This window comes from Cryptomeria japonica, chromosome 7, assembly GCF_030272615.1.
Source record: "Cryptomeria japonica chromosome 7, Sugi_1.0, whole genome shotgun sequence".
NCBI classification, from domain to species: domain Eukaryota; kingdom Viridiplantae; phylum Streptophyta; class Pinopsida; order Cupressales; family Cupressaceae; genus Cryptomeria; species Cryptomeria japonica.
The window spans coordinates 357,836,659-357,858,608 of NC_081411.1; positions in this window are offsets into that span (position 1 = coordinate 357,836,659).

The following is a 21,950-nucleotide window of genomic DNA, read 5'->3' on the forward strand; positions in this document are numbered from 1 at the left end:
TAACACAGATCTTTCTAAGAAATAAATAGGTTATAAACTATAAATGAAATAACACAATTACAAATCCATGATTCCAAGAAATGTGCAAATATCATGATAACAAGATTGCATTAGGAGCTCAAAGAGAAGTTGCAAAATAATGACTGCATGCATTGATGTACATGTATGTCAAAGAATGTAAGAAGCTAGGTAGTGGGTTTATATAAAATTGGAGAAATGATGGATGTGAAAAATCCAACCAATAGGGAGTGGCTATCAATAATATTTATAAAGTAATAAAAATAGTAAATGCTCCTCACGTTTAAGATTGTAAAATCTCAACACCTTATCTCCTAGTTACTAGTTAATTAAACACTTTATTAATTTAAGCAAGCTCAATAAAAGTATATGGAAAACCGATGACTAAGGAAAGATAAGTATCCCACTAAGAAAATGAAAACCTACACTAACAAGACTTGAATTGTAAGGTCTCTATGCTAATAAGAAAATTCATGCATGTGTAAAAGCATACAATTCATTCTGTTGAATCAAATATCAATGTTGAGTTAAATTTGACATATGCAGATTGTATAACACAATTATGGAATTATTGAATATATCAAATGTACATGAGTCATGCATTTAGGTTGGCATGTTATAGTGAGATAATCTACTTATAATAAATCCTAGAGTGAGATGTCAATTAAATGCATGATGGAGTGAGACTTTGCGTAATGAATGCATGCAAGAGAGACACATTATCCATTGCATGGATATGAGAGGTTATCAAGATAACCTTTAATAGGAGATTAAAATGTTACAATAATTTCTTCTGGATGTCACAATATGATATCTTGTTATGGTTAAAAAAGACAACTCTTAGCTAATACTAAGCAAAGGTATCACAATGCAAGTAGCCCAAAGAAAAGTATAAATAAATAAAAAGCAAGGTTATTCTTGAATTACTTTCAAATATAAGAATATAATTAAAATTTGGTTGATATGTTGGAGATTGATAATTTTGATATGTTAACCAAGGAAAATGTGGGAGATTAGTAGGAGTAAATGACCTATCGATAGGACCATATGATGGCTCATAACTACAAAAAAGATTTTTCTTTTTTTTTTTAAAGTTTCTCCTTATGGCTCGGTAAAAGGCCGAAGCCATATTTTATTAATAAATAAAATTACAATCTCCACTCAGTGCGAGCGCCAGTAGGAAAGAGCGGAGAGGAGAAAACCTCTGGCCTTGCCCGGGACCATAGGTCCAGTCAGTAGCTATTATTTACAATTCTACATCATTTATTGAGTTATATATATTCCTTTACAATCTTTTCATTCTGGGCGTACAAAAAGCCCTTCACAGGGAGTGTTTGTAATTTTCCATGTGCTAACTTGCTAAATCACCAGACTTCCTTGTGAATGGTTCCCACTTTTACCATATTTTCTGCCTTCTGCTTTACCTACAAAACAAATTCATAAGACAATCCTGCTGCAAACCATTTCATGAGGTGTTAGTGTAAAAATGAAGAAGAACTAGTATTATCTTTGCATACTTTTGTTATACTTTCCACTGTTGTTATTATAGCCTAGGCTTCTTTCATATTAAGTCAGCATCATAATCATATTGTTGGCTATAATATAAAAGATTACCCAGGCTACAATAATAATAGAGGCATAAACACTGGTCATAAAGAGATTGCTAATAATGCAACCCATCTGTCATGTAGTTCTTGATATCTCCTTGGTATTATGATCTTAGAGATGTCTAAATGCAAGTGCTGAATTAAACCAATATGCAAAAGTTATGAGAGTACTTCCTGTTATTGCATTTTGCAGATGAATGAATGCAGATGATTTCAGGTTGAGTCTGTTCATTCATGTCTGAGATGCTAATAATAGAGATCCAACATAAGAGTATATGCCTACCTCAAAGATCAATCCAGATTCTAAAATTTACTTATGTTAGTATATATATGTCTTGTAAATATCATCAAGTAAGTATCCTTACCCTTCACTATCTATGCTATAACAGAGTCATACATTTCTAAGCCATCCTAATCTCAAAGTGCTTTCATAAACAATTCTATATGTGTCTTATACTATCTATAGATCCTACATCCCTGTGTATTAGAGTAGTTATATCAGTATACAAAAAACAAAACTATGTTATGAAATTTTATTATTCATCCTTATCATCTTCAACTTCCATGCAAGAGGCCTGTGTTTCCTTAGCCTCCATGTCAGTGGGATTTCCAGCTTGGAACGGGGTCCAACCCTCCTCTACCATATAACTTACCCACCAATCAACTTTTGGTTGTTCTACCACACCAAACCATTGTTTAAGGAATGCAATACTCCTTGTTATCTCTGATTGTTGCTGCCGACATAGTTTCTGATCTTTGCTGCTGAGAATAGGCCTCTTAAACTCTATATCGATTGCTTCTTCCTTATCTATGGCCTCCACAACTTTGATGTAATCTTTCGGATAAGGTATATGTAGTTTATCATCCACGCATTTGATAACCATTTCTAGGTTAACCAGATATTCTTTCTTGAATATTAGCCTGCATAGTGAGACTATGACTACCTTATCTTCTCCCATTGTGAGTAATATTGCTGCAAACCCTGCAGGGATGTCACTATTGACTCATTTCCTATGTTCTGTGTATATAATCTCATTTCCCAAAATATGCTTGGTTGCATGATTAACCATATCATCTTTCGCTCTCAGAATAACCGACCAACGTTTGCTAGATATCTCTTTGACAAAGGATATCTCATGCTTCTCAAGGCACAGACAAATACCAGAGTCCATCTTTTTTATAGAGATAAATGGTGGGTGCCTCCACTTAGATATACTGGTTTTGTTAACCGGTATTATCGGTAAATCAAGTTATAACCCCGACTGTGACATGATTTTCTCATGATGGTTTCCATTCACCTCCTGGTAAGTATTATGATTATTCTCTGATAAATTTGACAGATTTCCATCCCCATATTGCCCTGCTATATCAACTATAGGAATTTTTTTTTCTTTTTCATGATTGTCTGTTAGCTTTACTCCCTAGCATCTCCAATGTATGATTGCTTTAAGCACTCATGCAGTGCCTATATGATGATGTCTGACATATGATGCATAAGCATATGTATATGTTATATAGGTATATATATGCGTGTCTATATATATATATATCAATCTTTATGTGTATATATATATATATATATATATATATATATATATATCTATATATGTGAAAACACACACACACACACACATATATATAATTATATATATATATATATATATATTTGATTGTATTTATGCCTATGTATGCATATACATATATAACTATATGCATATATAGCTATACATATTTATATGTCTATATATATGGATACATATGTATGTATATATAGGTATATGTATATAAACATGTTTTGTGCGTACAAATGAGCATATGTATCTCTAACAAATTTGAGGGATTTCCATCCCCATACTACCTTGCTATATCAACTATGGGGCTATTGATTGCTTTTCCATGATTCTCTATTAGCCTTGCACCCTAGCATCTCCAATGTATGATTGCTTAAGTAGTTGAACAATACCTAAATGGTAAGGTCTTGACATATGATGATGTCTACACACACACACACCTCTCTCTCTCTCTCTCTCTCTATATATATATATATATATATATGTATGTATGTAAATATATATATGTTTAAATGTGTATATGTCTATGTATGTATATACATATATAACTGTATGCATATATATATGTTTATATATATATATGCATATATATATGTTTATATATATATATGCATATATATGTATGTATATAAACATATAGGCATACACACATATTTTGTGTATACAAATGAGCATATATATCTTACTATATTGAGAGATCTATTAGGAACAAAGGAGGGGTTATGATGAAATCTTCTCTAAGATTATTATTGGTAGGTATATATATGAATATATACGCATATATCTGTATATATGTGAGTATGTATCTATATATAGTTATATATGTATACATGTATATATATCTGATACCATATATATGCACGCATGCACATAGTATATAAGTATAAATATATATGCACATATATACCTCTATCTGTGCATATACATATATATGCCTTCCAATATGTGTGTGAATGTGTTGTTCAGGATTATAGCTAAACCCCCACCTTCCTATAAGTTCCCTGGACTAATTGCCTAGATATTAATTATATGGTTTTGTTTGTTCCATTTGCCCCTATATATTGGCTAGATTATCTGCCAATGTATTACCCTCCCTATATATGCGATTGATCGTGTAATCTTAGAAGCTTTCCATTAGAGATAGGGCTCTGTCCAATAAACTTCTGAATTCCTAGTTTGGCATTATTCTAGTCCTTATTGCATTAACTATAATGGCAGAGTCTCCTTCTATTTCCAATTTGGATATTTTTAATTGTTTGCACATGTTTAAACCCTCTATTATGCTCAACAATTTTGCCTTATTGTTAGTGCATTGACCTAGATATCTAGATCTAGATCCAATACAGTTCCTCTCATCGGAATGAATTATACAACCTTCCCCTGCCTCCCTTGGATTACCTCTAGATGCTCCATCGAAGTTGAGTTTGCACCACCCAACCTCCAGGGGCACCCATTTGCAAGCTTTCCTTGCTTCGATTTTGTCTATGCCACCCTTCCCTGGGAACGAAGAGATTTTAATTCCCTTCCACTGCCTTCTAATGAAGTTGTCCCAGTCTGTGAATGTCTTATCATGTTGGGGGATGGTCACATTCTTGTTGTTGGAGGTTTTTGTGATGGAGGCTTCTATTTTTGCTATAAGATTCTCTACCTTCATTTTTGCTTCCTGAAAAATTCTCCTGTTCCTCTCCTTCCAAACTTCCCAGATTACTATTGCTGGGCTGCATATCCATAAATTGTGGAAGATTGTACTCCTTTTGATGATTGGCCAACCTTTGAGCCATTCCCTTAGGGAAGGTATAAGGGCACCTCACCATCCTAGTTGGGCCATCAACCAATACCAACATTTCTGTGTCTAGTTGCAGGTTGTGAAGATATGGTCATTTGTCTCCTCGTCTCCTTTGCATAAGAGATAGATTGAGGGCCCTTCATAGCCCCTAAGTTTAAATTGTTTAGAAGTTAGGACCTTCCCCTGAATTGCTGTCCAGGCAAAGAAGCCAACTTTTGGGAGACATAACTTGTCCCAGCATAGTGTATTAGGGATGTAGTCCTTGACATTGTTTGCGTCATCATATATGGTTCTGAAACCATTGTTACAGTTGTATTGTCTATCCTTTGATCTAGACCATATCGGCTCATCTGACCCAGGTCCAAATATTATTATTCTGCATCTAAGAATTTGCAACAGTTCTTGGACTTTGATATCCGCCAAGAATGGGAACATGTTTTTCCATTTCCATCCCATTGTCGATTCTGGTACTATTGCTTTATAATCCCTTACATGATTACCCCATAAATATTTCATTTGGTCCTTAATACCGGTTGTATCCATTAGATTGTCTATCGGGGGGGTATCCCCCTAGGAATCTTCCCAGAACAAGGCGGATTTACCTTCGTGAATATCCCAGGGTAGATGATTCGATATGAGAATTCGACTCTCTTTTATAAAATTCCAGATACTAAATCCCTTGGGTGGGTCTGTGTCCCTAAATCCTGCCTCTCTAGTTTTGTGATATATATTTTCTCCTAAGGATTTTGGCCCATTTGGCTTCTAAGGATGTGTACATTCTCAATGCTATTTTTTTACCCTAAGGCCTTATTTTGCCATAGTAATTTTCTTATTCCCGTGCCTCCATCACTTTTTTCTCGACATATCTTGTCCCATGATATTAGTTTCATTTTGTTCTTATCCTCTGTATCGTTCCAATAGAAATCTCAGATTGTTTGAGTTAATTTCTTATAGGCCCCTTTCAGGAGTCGTATGCATGATAGAAGATAGATAGGCATTGCTGCCAAGACTGTTTTTATGAGGGTTAATATTCCTGCCCCTGTTAGCCACAAGGATTTCCAAGATGACAACTTCTTCCTAACCCTCTCAATTAGGGGATCCCAGAGTTTGTTGGTTCTGATAGCTTTGTCCAGAGGCATCCCTAAATATGAGAATGGTAGATGACCTATTTTGTACCCTAGACATGAAGATATTCTGAATTCCTCCTGTGCTTTCATATTGAAAAAGAATATCTCCGATTTCTCCTTGTTTACCATCTCTCCGGATACCAGCCCATTTGTAATATTTTCTTGATTTCCTTAGCTTCCTTCAACTGCCCTTTCCCCAGAATCATTGTGTCAACAACAAACTATTGATGAGTACATGAATCTACCCCTTCAGTGATCTGAATCCCTACCAGTCTTCCAATTCTCCGTGATGCATCTAGGCTTCTTCCTAAGGCTTCAGACATAATGATAAATAAGAATGGGGATAAGGGATCTCCTTGTCTGAGCCCCCTAGATACTCCAAAGAAGCCTTCCGGTTTCGCATTTAGTAAGATAGAGAACCGAGGGTTTGATATGCATAAGTAGACCCAATTAACCCATTGTTTGTTAAAGCCAAAGGCCTTCATATAGCTACAAAGGATATACCAATCCACTTTGTCATAAGCTTTTTTAATATCTAATTTTATCAGCATATTAGGTTGCCCTTGGACCTGATAGGAGTGGATGGCTTCGTGGACTATAATAATCCCATTCAAAATTAATCTATTGGGTACAAATCCAGTTTGTTCTTATGATATTATGGCAAACAGTAATTTTTTTAGTCTGTTGGCCATGACTTTAGCTAGTATTTTATAAGTCATGTTTCATAGAGAAATGGGCCTGAATTCTTCCCACTTTGTGGGATTCTCCTTCTTTGGAATTAAGGCCAAAAATGTATTATTGATCTCTTTTAGGAACTTCCATGCATTACGGGCAGATTCCAAGGTATTCGTAACCTCGTCCCCTAAGATGTGCTAGCATTTCTGAAAAAAATCAGCAAGGAAGCCATCTGGTCCAAGGGCTTTGTCTCCTTGAAATTTTGCTAGAGCCATTTTGACTTCTTCATGAGTGATTTTGGAGTTTAACATTTGATTATCACCTTTTGTTACCAGTTTGGGTATTTTATTCAATAAGATTCTATTGTTAGGGAGGTCCGAGTGCTCCTAGTTATTGAGAATATTTTCAATGTACTTGGTTGCATATTTTGCGATCAGATTTTGATTCGTTATGATTTGATCATTTTCATCGATGATCTGAGTAATCTTATTTGCTGCCCTTTTTATTTTGACACTGTTGTGAAAAAAATTAGTGTTTCTATCTCCATCTTCTAACCATGTCTCTTGAGATTTCAGTTTCTAGTATATCTCTTCTTTGGACAGAATGCCTTCATATTCACATAAAAGCATTTTTTCAGCCTCGTATGTTTCAAAGGTCATCCCATTTTACATCACGTCATTATTTATTATTTCCAACTCTTTTTCAATTCTTGACTTCTCCTCTTTTTGAATTTTTGTTTGTTCCAATCTAACAGTTTGTGTTTAATCTCTTTCAACTTAGAGACAAGACAATACATTTTAGATCCTTCAAATACACTATCCTTCCACCATTTTTGTATGTTGGAGATGAAGTCTTCATGTGTAAACCACATCATTTCAAATTTGAAGGGACACCTAGTTTGCTTTGCTTCTCCCATAAGTTCTAATAACACCGGGTAATGATTAGAGCCTGACCATGACAATACGATATTTTTTAATTCTGTTTTGAGGTCACTTAGGTCCCCTTTGAGGAAAAATTTGTCAAGTGTTTCTGCAATTTTGGAAAAACCTTTTCTTCTGTTATTCCATGTGTGAAAACCCATCTCAGTCCTGATTTCCAGAAGGTTATTGTTGTTTATCTAGTTTACGAAGTCTCTTTGTGGTTGTCTTATGTTTGTTATCCCACCGCTTTTATCAATTGAGTACAAGATGGTGTTGAATTCACCACCTATGATGATGTGTTTTTCATCCTGATTGTTTAAGAAGTGTTCAATTTCCTGCCAAACTAATCTCTTTTTATCTGTTGGAATTGGGCCATAAACATTAATGATGATAAACTCAAGATTAAGACTAAGAGCTCTTACTTTACCAGCCATCCAATTTTGCATCTTGGTAGGGCATGTAAATGCAACTGAGTTCTTTTTCCACATTATACCCAGTCCACTCGATGCCCCTATAGACTCCACCATTTCCATCTGCCATTGGGTGAATTTTCTGCTAAAATTGTTCATATCAGTCTTACCCAATTTTGTTTCTTGTAGCATAACTAGGTCCATAGTATATTCCAGTATGCTTCAATTAATTAATATTTGTTTGTTAGGGGCCTCCATACCCCTCACATTCCATGTTAGTATATTTATTCCTTTATGAGGGGAATAAATATACTAAAATGGAATGTTAGGGGTACAAGAAAAAGATGATCATATGATAATGTTGGTTTGTGTATATGCTACCTTGCATGGATATACTGATCTAATGAATTTAGATTATGTTATATGTTATTATATGAAGACTAAAATGTCTTAACACACCTTAAAAAATGTAATGAAAATGTGTATCTTTTAGATAAGCCAAATGTGTATCTTTTAGATAAGCCTAGAAATTCTTCATTACTTGTGAAATGTACTTGAGTAAGGCTAGAATGAATTACCAAATTTCATATTGGGGATAATATTGAACCAAGGTAATGCAAAATTAAAAGAGATGAAAAATTAGAATGCTCAAGGAATTAAGGAGAAAAGGGAGACACATTCTAAAATGTTCTAGTAAGGACATGATATTGTGTGTAAAGAGATATAATCGTTGTGCTAGTTTTGATGAGCACACAAATGTACTTCAAACTAAATATTTGGGCACCCTTATTAGAACACCATACAAAGTTTAAGGAATTTAGCGGTTTGGTAAGTGATTGATGTTTTTGTACTTACTTGATGGGACTCATTAGGCACAAGTGCCAATCTGCGTTTTCATTAATTTCAACTTGATGTACTGATGGCAGTGATGGTATTGTTGATATGTGGCAACTGATTAGCAAAGTACTGTACACTTAGCACGTATCCTTGCCGGGGTCTGGGGCCAGGCCGGGCCCTGGGCGGGGGTTCGGGGGCGGCAGCCCCCAAAGCGGGTGAAGCTTGCTACGGGGGTTCGGGGGCGGTAGACCTCGATAAAATTTTTTTTGCCGTTTTTTGTTGTTGATGAAAACCGACATTGTAATAAAACCTTAAAAAGGCCGACTTTGTTTGTTGCCCTAAAAACGCATGTTATAAGCGACTGGGATGCTTAAGGAATTGGAAGGTTGATGTACTATTTTTTATGGATAATAAGAAAGATTGGACGACTGCATATGGTGGACGTAACCCATTCTGGATAAACCACGTTAAATCTCTGTGTTATCTGTGTCCTATTTTATTCCTTTATCTTTTGTATTTAAATCTACATATAATTGTTGTAGACACCCAAAATTGTCCAGTCTAATTAAATAAATATTTTATTTATCTAATTATCTAAGCTTAATTCTTCTATTAATTAAATAAATCTTTATTTATTTAATTAATTCATTTATTCTCTTCTAGCATTATTTCTCATTTAAATAAATATATTTATTTATTTAAATTGTCCTTTTCCTAAATTAAATAAATATTTTGTTTATTTAATTGATCCCACTTCTATTATTAATTAAATAAATCTTTATTTATTTAATTAATTCATTAGCTTTTTCTACCCATGACACGTCATTCATCTCTTAATTCATACACTACCTACCCTTTCATTATTTTATTATTTCTTTTACCTACCCTCTAATCATAGCCGACCTCCTTTTACACCTCTCAATTTTATCACTCCATTTCATATAGTGTCTTCTATATAAGAGGATACTTCCTTCATTATCAAACCCTAACTATTTGATCAATTGACTACTTGGCATATGCGATCCTATTTGCAACCACATTCCATTCTTTGTTGAGCTCTTGTGCATATAAAATCTGAGAGCAAATATATCAAGCAAGATCAATGGAGATACGAAGAATGGAGATCCAAACCCTATTGGACATGTGATGGTATAATCTTTGTGATTTTGTTTGATTAGCATTGCCTTAGGTAATCTTCATATGTTATGGTGGATCTTTGTTGTTGTTAGGCTAGGGTTTTGTGGTTGAATTCATTTAGCCTTTCAATATCGTTATTATTGTTATCCATTTTCACCATATACATTTTGGCACGCCCGGTGGGACTCTTGTGCTTTTTTGCATTTAACATCCATGTTGCAGATTTTGTGTTTTGAAGTTGCAGATCTGACATTTTCGACAACATTTTGATATTCTCGCATCTGCGTACTTTCGGATCGCGTTTTTGATTTTCTGGCGTGTCTGCGACATTTGGAATCGTGTCTGTGTTATCGGCAGTATTTTATTTTTGCAGGTTCCGAAAATCACGTTTGAGTTCTTCAGTCGCGTTTGCAGTGTTTTTATCCGCGTCTGTGTCCAGAGGTTGCGTCTGCATTTTGGAGCCGCGTCTGTGTCTCACAGAGCCGCGTCTGCGTCACGAAGTCACGTCTGTGTCGAGGGTAATCGCGTCTGTGTGCACCGATTTCAAATTTTGAATTATTGATTTAGTTTTGGGCTTTTTGCATTTAGGGTTTCAGATCTGGTTTATTTCGAGCTAACGTTTTTAGATCTAACGAAATTGGTGCAACTTGTCTTGAAAACAAAATCGTTTGGTTGAAGGCCCCTATTTTCACAAAGTCTTTTGGATTTAAAATTTACCTAACTTGTGTGCTTGCAGGAAGGGGTGATCATTTGAAACAATCCAAATTACTAATAAATCTTTGTTGCAGGTCCTTGGCAAGGGTTTTTGGATTTTTATTGTGTGCCTTGTTTTCATAGACTAGCAAACACTTCAATTGGTGCACTAAAATTGAATCATTGTCTTTTGTGTCTTGAGCAATATACTCTTTTTGTTTAATCTTTAGAGGGTCTGTCTTCCCGTGTGGTCATTAGGACTACTAGTGAGAAGAGAACGACCCAAGTGGTAGCGAGGAAAACCCACCTCTTCCGAACCACTATAAACAACTGTATTCATGGTGAAAACTATGGATAACGTGTGCTGATTAGTTCATACCGACACTATGTCTCCCCATAAACATGTTTGATCAAATTTATTTGATTAGTTGTAGGGCGTAACCCCTACCGACTGGGAGCCTTCTGTATTTACAGAGCTGAAAGTGTCGCATGTATGGCCACACGAGCGGATGCCCTTACGAGCACCTTTTTGTTTTAGAAGCCCAAATCCTTCTAGTTGTTTGGGCAGGAGGTCGGACCTCTGGTAACGGCCCACACACATACATTTCTTAGTAGAGATACAAAGTTCGCCACGGGGAGTTTTCGTGGGGACTGATGCTTGGCTGACCCGAGAAGTGAGTGCCGAGGGTGGAGCCAGTGAGGTCAAGCATCTAAGTATATGCTCTGAATAGCGTAGCCTCGGGGGTAAAACCCCATGTGGGATCAACAACTATTGTCTTGGCCAGCCATAAGAATTGTGCTTGACTTATTTTAAACATTCAAAACATTCAAGACCAAACAACAAAACATTGTGTCTTTTGTGCCTTCAAGTGTATACAAAACAATTTTACATCAAACAACACACTTTTCTTGGAGTCATTTTGAGTCTAAACACTTGCAAACATTGGGTCTTCATCAACACTGTGTCCTCTTGTCACGAAAAAACAGTCAAACAGTCAGATTTGGTCACAACAAAACAACTTCACAGATTGGAAAAGATTGCACAAATTTTGCAGAAACGCGTCTGTGTCTGACATAATAGCGTCTGTGTTGTATAACCACATCTGTGAAGGGCAAAAACGCGTCTGTGTTTCCAGAATCAATAGTGCATTTTACAAAAATCTCAGAAGCGCGTCTGTGTTAAACAGAACCACGTCTGTGTCAGGAAATTGTGTCTGTGAAGTATACAGGCGCGTCTACGTTCAGAATTGGAAAAATTTTACAGTCCAGCAAACAAACACAGTCAGTTTCGGCATTCTTGAGCTTCCCAGGTCATTTCTCCAAGGTTTCATTTAACATTCAACTTGTCTTTGGGTCTCACAAAGTCCATCATTGCTTTACACCCTACATTACATTCACATTTGTCTAAACTTGAGTCAAAAGGTCACTTGCTTGTCCTCATCATACTTTGTCAACACACTACATACAACAACATTTTGCTAAGTGGTCTCTCATCAAGGTCCATCACCTTTGGGTCTCATTTGGTCTTACTTAGAGTCAAGGTCAACATACCTCATCAAGAGAAACTATCCTCTCTTTGGAAGTCACACCTACTCTACTACATACATACTTGGTTTTACACTTTGGACATTGCAAGTACACCTCAGATTCATTTACATTCCATCCAACTCTTAGTCTTCCATACTCTTTCCATTTTCATCTAGTCTACAACATCTTGGTCAATACCTAGTTCATGGTTGAAACCCGTCTTCAAAAATCTAGGAGAGAAACTAAAGAGGCTCAAGAGTCCGCAAACATGAGTTCTTATGAGTATGACAATGATATCTTTTTTAATTCTGATCATACTACATTACCTAACATGGATGCCTATAGAAACATTCCAAATGTTGAGAACATGGACACTACAAACAACAATGCTACACATAATGACAATATGGACAACTTTTCCGTACATTCAGCAGATGTGGAAGAATCCATTATGAATCCCCACTTCAATCGATTGGTTGAGGAAATAATGAGGAGAGATAGACAATACTTCTTACAAATGATGGCACAAAGTGGAGCCAAGATACCTCATGATTTTGACATGTCTCAAATAATGGAAAATCGACCTTTGCAACAAACTCACTCCAACATGGATCAAAGGAGGCCTAATAGTGGAGGCAATAGAGGACCACATATGGTGCCTGAATCACCATCATCTTTGTTTCAAAAACCAGAGGTCCCACATACACATGGTCAAGCATATGATACTCACCTTCGCAGACCATTATGGAAGTCTTATGCAGAGAAATATGCTCAATCACATATCAATGCTAAGGATCAACCACCAAAGCAATTGGATATTCAAAGGCATGCCCAAAATTTGGACACAAGGAAACCTTGTGTCAAATTTGGGGGCAACACATTAGAACATGACATGCCTGTAGAGTATGGTATACAGGGACAAAATAGATATAGCGTTTCTCAACATGAATCTATATCAAGTGGTCCATATACGCAACATCACTATAGACCTCCTCCATATGAACATGTGTATGATCAATATCATCCATATATGCAACATGCTCTTCCTGCAAATGGTGCCTCAAGCATGGGGTATGCTCCAAGAAGTAGATCTCCACCTAAGAGCAATTTGGAACAACAAATCATGGACTTACAAAAGAAAATGGAGGACATAAATACACCAAAACCAACATACACAATGAGAGACATATGTTCTTATCCATTTGACAAGAGCATTCCAATGCCTCCTTTTCCTGCACACTTTGTGACGCCTAAATTTGACAAGTATAGAGGAAAAGGGGATCCTAAGGCACACATAAGACAATTTTTCACAGCTTGCATTGAGGTAGCAGCAGAAGAGACATATTTGATGAGATTATTCCCACAAAGCCTAAGTGATCAAGCTATGGAATGGCTCTCCCAACTTCCACCTGGAATTAATTCGTGGGGTGACTTAGCAAAGGCATTTATCTGACATTTCTCCTACAACATAGAGACAGACATATCAGTCACTACTTTGTGCAACACCAAGCAAAAAGAGGGAGAGTCTTTTGCATCATTTTTACAAAGATGGAGGAATCTAGCTAGCATATGCTCTTGTGAAATTCCACAAAAACAAATGGTAGAAATGTTCACCCAAAATGTTAACAAAGAGATTGGTTATGAGTTAAGGAAAGCTTGTTTGTCCACCTTCAAGGATGTCATTGAAAAAGGCTTAGCGACAGAAAAGGTCCTAATTGAACAAGGAGTGATTAAGATATTCAAGGAAAACAAAGATGACTTTAAGGGAAAAGACAAGCCAAGATTTTGGAATAGAAACAAGAACACAGTCAATGATGGTGTTGTTGATGCCAATACAGTGCGACCCAAATTCATTTTTTCGGGATCAAGTTCTACAAACAATCAAGTGAATACTCAAACAACTTCCAGATCACGAAGGAAGTACACTCCATTGGGAGAACCACTTGAGTCAGTTTTCAAAAAGCTAGTGGCAAACAAGGTAATCACAGTTCCAGATTTTCCTCCATATGAACCAAAGGTTAAACCAAATTGGTGGAATGATGATGAGTATTGTGAATTTCATAAGAGCAAGGGTCATAAGACAGGAAATTGTCATCGACTGAAGAACATCATACAAGATCTCATTGATAGAGGTGACATTGAGATTGAGGGACACTCATCCAATCAAGAAAATGAGATGTTTAAGGAACCATTCCCAAAGCATGACAAGGGAAAAGCTAAAGCCACAGATGACCAAACCAACTATACCAGAGCAACCTATAACTATGATTCAACCATCAATCACATCTCGATGGACAATTACGTCTCTACCATTGTCATCAAGGACAAAAACCCTGAGAATTCTACCCAGAGACCCAGGATTGTCCTAAAAGGTGTTGGATCTTCTTCCGAACCTAGCTCTGAATGTAATGTCACAACCCACCGAGGTAAAATCACTTTGCAAGGTGCTCCAGCCAAGAACACCGCTTCCTCATCAACCAAACCTGAGTATGATCTTGTAGAACAGTTAGGGAAGACACCCGCGCTCATCTCCATTCTTGAGCTCCTACGCATATCCCCCGCACATAAAGCTATTCTTGACAAAATCTTGAGAGAAACTGCTGTTCCTACTAATCTGAACGTGGACCAGTTTCAAGCCATGGTGGGATACCTTTCCATTCCACACTCGCTTACATTCACAGAAGCTGATGATGCCTCCGTAAGTCAGCGACATAATGCACCATTACACATTGAAGCCTTCATACACAAACATCGAATAAAACGAGTCTTGATAGATGGAGGAGCAGGTCTAAACATTTGTACATTGAGCACAATTAAATAATTGGGATATTTTGATAAAGCTATGAATTCTACAAATCAAATCACCATCAAGGCATATGATGATGAAGAGTTTTCGTCCAAGGGCACAGTCACCCTACCTCTTAGAGTTGGGCTAGTTAGGAAGGATGTGGTTTGTCAAGTCTTAGATCTAGATCTCACTTATAACATATTGCTAGGACGTCCTTGGATTCATGAAATGAGGGCAGTCCCATCTACATATCACCAATGCATTAAGTTTCCTCACAATGGAGTAGAGGTAACAGTTAATGGTGATCCTAATCCGTTCATATACTGCAATAATCTTAGATCAAAAATTGAGACCATCATTCCCAGTAATCGTGAAGCTATTCCTTCTTCGGCATACATTGATCCTGAGTCATTAAAACCTTCGACATCAAAACAAGGTGAGCTTAAAGGCAAGTTTCAGGACAAGGGCATGGGGGAATACACTTTAAATCAGACCATGTACTTACGACAAGTCATGAGTTCCACAAAAGAATATGGAAGACTGCATCCTAACAAGCAAGTATCCATCATGGTACTCAAATGGGACCTTACTACCTTTCAAAGATGGGGCGAACTGGAAGAGGAAGACTTATACAAAATGCTTTACAAAGACATTGAAGATGACACACAAGATCACATCAATCTACCATGTGAGAAATATGGCAAAGGCTTCAAGATTCTACAAAAATTCAGGTATGATGGAAAAAGCCCTCTGGGGTTACGAAAGGAAGGCATCATTGAACCTTTACAACCTGAATTGACTTTCAAAAAGGAACCCTCGAAAGGACTTGGTTTCTTGACTTCCAAGCTCCACACTCAACGGACAAAAGAATCCTTACAAATCAAAGCTGCCGGAATTCAACAAGAGGATCACTATTCCACAGACTCCAACGAATGGGAATGGGGTTCAGACAAGTCTTCCAGTGACTACGAGCTCACCGAGATATTCAGAGAACCAGATGAACCCACAAAAGAAGAGGAATTTTATAAAAGATTCAAAGTTGGTCAAGAAACAACCGATGAGGATTCCACACAGTCCTTGTCTCAAGGTCCTAGGTTGAAATCACATAGAATGAGAACCCCTGTCCCAGAATGCGCTACTAGTGATGATAATTTGGATTTGTTCACAATCGAGACTGATGAGGAGAGTGCCATCGATGACCTCGATACTTACCTTGACATACCCGAATATAACTGCATCTTCACTCTTAGCCCCGCTAACTTTGAAGACATTAAAGGCCTTCCCCTTGTTCACCACCAACTCATTGACTGGGATCATGAAGGACCTGCACAGTTTGACACATTCCAAAATGATGAAGCTTTTATTGACTATCTGGGCATACGAGATGATCTTCCCCCTGGGGACCACAAAGCGGGATACACCATAGAACTCAATAGCGTGGCATATTTTGGTGAGGGTGTCGGACCTTCCAGTCGTAAAAATGTGAAAATAAGAACAAATCAAGGGTCTTATGGCGAAAACCACACTGTGGCGCTGTCTGACCCCAAAAAAGTAAAAAGAAAGGACGTATCTGAGGGTGAAAACCTCTCTGAGGCACCCGAAGATGGAAGGCTCGACATTCTCCCAGCATCATATGAGGAAAAGTCATCCATTTTGTAGAGGAGACTATCAGAACAAACATTGGTACAAAAGAGGTTCCACACAACATATTCCTGGCTCAATCATTGACAGAATCAGAAAGGTCAAAATTCATAAGTTTCTTCAAAGAACGACAAATCAACTTTGCCTGGTCATACGCTGATATGCCTGGATTAGATCCGGATTTGGTAATGCATCATTTGACAGTTAAACTGGGGGCAAAACCAGTGAAACAGAAATTAAGAAAGATGCATCCACAGGTGGCATTACTAGTCAAAGCAGAACTTGAGAAATTATTAGATGTCGAATTCATACACCTAATTGATTATCCTGAATGGATCTCCAACTTAGTGCCTGTCAGTAAACCAGATCGTAGCATCAGAATTTGTACAGATTTCAGAGACATCAACAAAGCTTGTCCAAAGGATGACTTCCCATTACCAAATATTGACTTGATAGTTGATCTCACAGTAGGTCATGAAATGTTATCATTGATGGATGGATTCTCTGGTTATAATCAAATAAGGATCGTGCCTGAGGATCAACACAAAACATCATTCACTTGTCCTTGGGGAACTTTCTGTTGGAAAGTCATGCCCTTTGGGCTAAAAATGCAGGTGCTACATATCAAAGAGCCATGACTACTATCTTTCATGATCTCATGCACGTAACCATGGAAGATTATGTCGATGACCTCTTGGGGAAATCAATAGATAGAAATACACATTTTGACGTATGTTCTATCACAGAATTGTCAATCCTCACCCTATTTGTTATCCTAGTCTTCCTTAGAGGACTTGCTTGAGTGTATCCTCTCAACAACTTATCCAATCGACAGCGTATGTTCATCATAGAACTGTCGATTTGACCTAGAAGACACATTCAAATTTTTGGACACAAACGCGCTTTCCTGACATAAACGCTCTTGAAGACTGCATAAACGCGCCTGTTTTACATAGATGAACTTGAAAGATACAGATGCGCTTGGCACCAACGCAGACACGCCTGGACGTTTTTTGACATTTTTGGACCCTAACCTAAAGCACATTTATTGCCCTATCTACCATGCATTAATGACAACAATAAATGCATCAAAGTACAAGGAGGTTTTGCGGTACTTACCGGCTCTCTTGCCTCTGCTGGCCTCTGGAATCAGCGAACGCGGTCGAATCTATGAACGAAGGCTATCGCTGCTGACTGCTATTGCTCTTTTCTCTCTCTGCACTCTGCTTTCGGGGATGTGTAGATGACAATGAGGATGTATTTTCCCCCATGGTCTATCTTATAGACTACCCTAGCCCTAGCCCTCGCCTCCCGAGTTAGTCTTCTTTATCTCGTGACTTTGTCACTTTATCCGGTCAGTCCATTCTATCCCGTCTTTCTTATCGAGAGATTGTCTGCGGTCTTTTCACACATTTTCATCCAATCTCTCGAGGGGGCATATCATTCCCATCTTGGGGCAACTCTGTATCAATTCATCTTATCTTCTTTGAAACAACGCGACAAGCCGCATTGTCTCAAAGAGGGGCAAAATGTAGACACCCAAAATTGTCCAGTCTAAATAAATAAATTTTATTTATTTAATTATCTAAGCTTAATTCTTCTATTAATTAAATAAATCTTTATTTATTTAATTAATTCATTTATCCTTTTCTAGCCTTATTTCTCATTTAAATAAATACATTTATTTATTTAAATTGTCCTTTTCCTAAATTAAATAAATATTTTATTTATTTAATTGATCCCACTTCTTCTATTAATTAAATAAATCTTTATTTATTTAATTAATTCATTAACCTTTTCTACCCATGACACGTCATTCATCTCTTAATTCATACACTACCTACCATTTCATTATTTTATTATTTCTTTTACCTACCCTCTAATCATAGCTGACCTCCTTTTACACCTCTCAATCTTATCACTCCATTTCATATAGTGTCTTCTATATAAGAGGATACTTCCTTCATTATCAAATCCTAACTATTTGATCAATTGACTACTTTGCATATGCGATCCTACTTGCAACCACATTCCATTCTTTGTTGAGCTCTTGTGCATATAAAATCTGAGAGCAAATATATCAAGCAAGATCAATGGAGATAGGAAGAATGGAGATCCAAACCCTATTGGACATGTGATGGTATAATCTTTGTGATTTCGTTTGATTAGCATTGTCTTAGGTAATCTTCATATGTTATGGTGGATCTTTATTGTTGTTAGGATAGGGTTTTGTGGTTGAATTCATTTAGCCTTTCAATATCGTTATTATTGTTATCCATTTTCACCATATACAATTGTTAGTTCATATTTGCTTTGGATCTGCTTGAAACCCTAACAATTGGTATCAGAGCGAGGTTTTCTATAAATTGGCAGGACTTTCAGATTTGAGTGGGAGCAATGGAGGATTCCAAATTCAAGGTCGAAAAGTTTAACGGCCATAACTATCAGTTATGGAAAATTCAGATGGAGAATTACCTGTATCAAAACGATTTGTGGCGGCCATTGGAAGGAAAGGCAAAGAAAGCGGCCACAATGTCAGATGAAGAGTGAGACATTTTAGATAGAAAGGCACTGAGATCCATTCAATTGTGCCTTGCACCGTCCACAACATTCAATATAACACAAGCAAAAATGACTATAGATTTGATGGCGACATTGGTTAAGCTGTATGAGAAACCCTCGGCTTCGAATAAGGTATTTCTTATGAAGCGTTTGTTTAATTTGAAAATGAGTGAGGGAGGATCTGTAGCAAAGCACTTAAATGAATTTAATACAATTACCAGTCAATTGTCTTCAGTAAAAATTACTTTTGCAGAAGAGGTTAGGGCTCTCTTGATTTTATGTTCTTTGCTAGAAAGCTAGAATAGCTTGGTTATGGTTGTAAGTAACCCTGTCTCTGGAAAAAATACTTTGGTATTTGATGATATTGTTGGTGTTATCCTAAGCAAGGAAATGCGAAGGAAAAGAACAGGTGAGACTCCAACATCATCAAGTAGTGTTTTAAATGTGGAGAACAGAGGAAGATCAAAGGAAAGAGGAAAAGACTTTTGGAATGAGAAGTCACGAAGGAAGTCAAAGAAATGATGCTCTCAATCTAAAGGAAAGAAAGATTGCTGGTATTGCGGAAAGCCTGGTCATCTAAAGAAAGACTGATGGTCTCAGAAAAACAAAGAAGGAGACAAAAATGAAAACAACAGTAAGGAAGCTAATATTGCAAGTAATATTTAACAAGATGCTTTAATCTTATGTTTGGATAATGTTAATGATTGTTGGGTAATAGATTCTGGGGCTTCATTTCATGCTACACCCCATAAAAAATATTTTCTAGATTATGTTCAAGGTGATTTTGGACAGGTATATTTGGGTGATGATGAACCCTGTAAAATTGTTGGAAAATGAAAGATAAAGATCAAGTTGCAGAATGGTAATGACTAGTTTTTGCAGGAGGTAAGACATGTTCCTAACTTAAGAAGAAATTTAATTTCTGCTGGGCAACTAGGTAGTGAAGGTTGCATAGTTACCTTCTCAGACAGTATCTGGAAGGTCAGTAAAAGATCATCAGTAGTAGCTAAAGGTGTGAAGGCAGACACATTATATTTGTGTACTGGTAACACTTACTCTACCTTAGCCGCTACAGATAAAGTTACTGCAGGAACAACAACAATAGATGTTGCAAGAAGAGATTCGATAATGTGGCACTATAGGCTTGGACACATGAGTGAGAAAGGGATGAAAATTCTACACTCTCAAAATCTATTTCTACGACTAAAGAAGATTGATTTAGAGTTATGTGAAAACTATGCTTATGGCAAACAGAAAATAGTCAGATTTCTCAAGGTTAGGAAAGAGAAGAAGAGTGAGAAGTTAGAGCTTGTGCATTCAGATGTATGGGGACCGGCTCAGGTATCATCTCTTGGTGGCTCTTGTTATTATGTTATTTTTATTGATGACTCAATTAGAAAAACATGGGCATATTTCCTAAAACAAAAATCAGATGTTTTTGAAACTTTTAAGAAATGGAAGGCTTTGGTTGAGAATGAGATAGGAAAAAGGTTGAACTGTCTTAGATCAGATAATGGAGGTGAGTATTGCAGCAAGGCATTTGAAGATTACTGCTCCTTAAATGAGATTAGAAAGCAGAAGACAGTTCCAGGAACTCCACAAGAAAATGGTGTGTCAAAGAGAATGAATAGGACTATCATGGAACGCGCGAGGAGCAGGAGATTGCATGCTGGATTGCCTTTACATTTTTGGGCAGATGCTGTATATACCGCTGTCTATTTGATAAATAGAGGACCTTCAACCCCTTTGGATGGTGGTATTCCAGAGGAGGCATGAACTAGTAAAAAGGTAAATTATTCTTTTCTGAAAACCTTTGGTTGTGAAGCTTTTGTCCATGTTGATAAAGAAAACAGAACCAAGCTTGATGCTAAATCTCAGAAATGTACCTTCATTGGATACGGGATAGATGAATATCGCTATCGATTATGGGATTTTGAAAATAAGAAAATAACTAGAAGTAGAGATGTTATATTCAATGAGAAGGTTATGTATAAAGAACATATGCAGGAAACGAAGCATGAAAAGGACAAACTAGAATATGTGGTGTTGGATGAGATTCCTGAAAATGAAATGCCACAGGTACCTCATGCTCAGCAACAACAGATTGTCCCACAAACTCCTGCAAGTGTTAGACATTCTACGAGGTCAAGTAGACCCCCTGAAAGATTTTCTCCTTCTTTGTATTTTATATTATTAACTGATTCTGGTGAACCAGAAGAATATGAAGAAACAATGCAAGTGGATACCAAACAACAGTGGGAGCTAGGCATGAAAGAGGAGATGGACTCCATGATGAAAAATAAGACTTGGGACTTAGTCCCTTTACCTACAGAAGAAAGAGCCTTGCTTAACAAATGGATTTATAGGCTGAAGGAGGAGGAAGGAGGTTAGAAAAGGTATAAGGCCAAACTTGTGGTAAAATGTTTAGCACAGAAAAATGGTATAGATTATGATGAAATATTTTCTCCAGTTGTAAAAATGACTTCAATTAAAACTGTACTTAGTCTTGTGGCTGCAGATGATTTACATCTTGAACAATTAAATGTCAAAACAGTTTTTTTCCATGGAGATTTGGAGGAGGAAATTTACATGTTGCAACCACAGAGATATGAGGTCAAAGGTAAGGAGAACTTGGTGTGCAGGTTGAAGAA